Source organism: Rhincodon typus, chromosome 28 (genome assembly GCF_021869965.1).
Source record: "Rhincodon typus isolate 14 chromosome 28, sRhiTyp1.1, whole genome shotgun sequence".
Classification (NCBI taxonomy): domain Eukaryota; kingdom Metazoa; phylum Chordata; class Chondrichthyes; order Orectolobiformes; family Rhincodontidae; genus Rhincodon; species Rhincodon typus.
The window spans coordinates 40,935,940-40,938,731 of NC_063359.1; the positions used below are offsets into that span (position 1 = coordinate 40,935,940).

At 45.6% G+C, this 2,792-nt stretch overlaps 1 protein-coding gene across 1 annotated transcript in view; it reads left to right on the forward strand.

Moving 5' to 3' along the window:
* Positions 1–2,792, forward strand: part of slc2a6 (solute carrier family 2 member 6) — a 45,578-nt gene that overhangs the window by 9,962 nt on the left and 32,824 nt on the right. The gene's annotated exons all lie outside the window — the stretch shown is intronic.

The following is a 2,792-nucleotide window of genomic DNA, read 5'->3' on the forward strand; positions in this document are numbered from 1 at the left end:
ACTGGGGTAGAGTCCCACGTACACTGCCTCTCACTGGGGTACGGCTCACACACACTGACTGTCACTGGGGTACGGCTCCCCACACACTGACTGTCACTGGGGTACGGTCCCACACGCACTGACTCTCACTGGGGTATAGTCCCACACACACTGACTCTCACTGGGGTACAGTCCCACACACACTGACTCTCACTGGGGTACAGTCCTACACACTGACTCTCACGGGGGTATAGTCCCACACACACTGACTCGCACTGGAGTACAGTTCCACACACACTGACTCTGACTGGGCATGCCTCCAGGATTCAATACCTTTGTCCCAGGAATCAGTTTTCTGAAGGTCCTTTACTCCCTCCCTCCAGCAACATGGACTTGCTTCGAGAAGGTGACCTAATGTTCCCTTTTGGAACTGTATGTGGACTTCTTTTCAGATTACACAAATCCATTTTTAGTAAAATGTAGTTCTGCTTAACCATGCCCACTGCGTACTCTGATTAAGTATTATAATTGTGTAATTCCTGCAACCCAGTCTCTCTGCTTCCTAACCTTTTTGAATCTCCCACCAGTTTTAATAAATTTGAACTCTCTGTTTTTCTCAGTGGTAAATTCCCGTTTTGCCAATTACACACCAGTTTCTGTTTTCATATCACGTGTCTGATGCTGTGTGGGCCACATTCCAGTCTCTTGCATCCTCCTACAGCTGAATTGCCCAAGAATATTTGAAACCTCAGCAAATTTAGACTGAAGACATCAGTTCCCTCCTTCGATGGATTGAACTTGATTAAATATAAGTAGCTGTGGTCAAATCACTGATTTGATGGCATTGTGGCTCAGTGGTTAGCACTGCTGCCTTGCAGCACCAGGGACCTGGTTTTGATTCCATTCTTGGGCAAATGTCTGAGTGGAGTTTGCACATTGCCTGCTTGGGCTTCCACCAGGTGCTGCAGTTTCCTCTCACAGACCAAAGATGTACAGGCTAGGTGGATTGGCCATGCTAAATTTTCCATATTGTTCAGGAATGTGTAGGTTAGGTGCATTAGCCATGGGAAATGCAGGGTTATAGGGTAAAGGGATGGGTGGGATGGTCTTCAGAGGGTTGGTGTGGACTTATTGGGCGTGTTGGCCTGTTTCCACGCTGTAGGGATTCTGAGACTAAGTTGGGACTCCCCTGTTAATTGAAGTTTGAAAATTCCCCCATTTACTCCCCTAATTATTTCTGAGCATCATGGAATCTCGAGCTGTTTGAGTTGAATTTGACATTCTTTTGCACTGGCCAATAGCTCATTCCAAACTTTCTCAATCACATTGAGAGTTGCAAAATCAGCAGATCAGCCCTGAGCTTGCCAAGAAGTCATTTGCACAACTCGAAGTTACACAAATTCTTTAAATATTCCAACATTTCACAATATACCACTTTTCAGTAATATGTCATCTAAGCACTGTTGTTCAAATTTTCATTCATTTTTGATGCACTGGGGCAAATGGGCAGGATAGCCATTGTGGGATTCACAGAAATGTCAACGTGGTGGATTCAATTCTCCCCAGTGCTGAGGTAGGCGTCAGACCAGCCTTTGCCTACCTGTGGGGCTGAAAGGAAATAGCAAGGTACCAGTCACCAAGTGAATGGCTCAGGACAAATTACCAGCAGCAAACAATGAGCCAATGACCGGGCTTCTTAAAATTCTTTTATGGGATGTGGGAGTCCTTGGATCAGCCAACATTTACTATCCGTCACCCTTGAGACTGTGGGGGTGAGCTGCCTCCTTGAACTGCTGCAGTCCATGGTGCTGTAGGTGAATTGATTGTGCTGTTCGGGAGTTCCAGGAATTTGACCTAGCATGGATAGTGTTAAGCTTGGTGCGCATTCTTGGAGCTGTTCTTATACACTCATACACTCTAAAACCTTTACAGCACAAAAGAAGGCCATTCAGCCCATAATGTCTGCACAAAGATCTGACAACACAAATCCCATTTTCGAGCTCATGGCTCAGAGGCCTGGAGGCTATGGCAATGCAAGTGAATCGAAATGCTGTCCAATGTTACCAATGTTTCTGATTCAACAATCCATTCAGGCAGAGAGTTCCGGATTCCCAACATTCTCCAAAATCAAATTACTTCTTCGCCTTCGACCTCTGACCTTAAATCTATGCCCCTGCTTATTGATTTCTCCACAAATGGAAAAACGGCCTTCCTATCCACCCTATCTATCTCCCTCATGTTCTTATACCCCTCTATCAGGTCCCTCTCAATTTTCACTGCTCCAAGGAAAACAATCCCAGTCTACCCAATCTTTCCTCACAGCTCAGACCCTCCAGCCCAGGTAGTGTTCCAGTAAATGTCCTCTACAACATCATGTCCTTCCAGAACTGCACAGACACCTCCTTTATGTCCTGGTCAGTGTTTTGTACAGTTCCAATATAACCTCCCTGTTCTTGTATTCTTATATCTCAGCTAATATAGGCCCATATGAATCAAAAACAGATATTGCTGGTGAAACCCAATAGGTGTGGCAGCATTTAAGGGGAGAAAGCAGAGTTAATGTTTCAAGTCCAGTAATGCTTCTTCAGAACATGAAGAGTTGCTGGACCTGAAACTTGAACTCTACTTTCTTCCCACAGATGCTGCCAGACCTGCTGAGTTCCACCAACAATTGTATCAGAGATAGTAGGAACTGCAGATGCTGGAGAATCTGAGATAACAAGGCGTAGAGCTGGATGAACACAGCAGGCCAAGCAGCATCATAGGAGCAGGAAGGCTGACGTTTCGGGCCTAGACCCTTCATCAGAAAATGA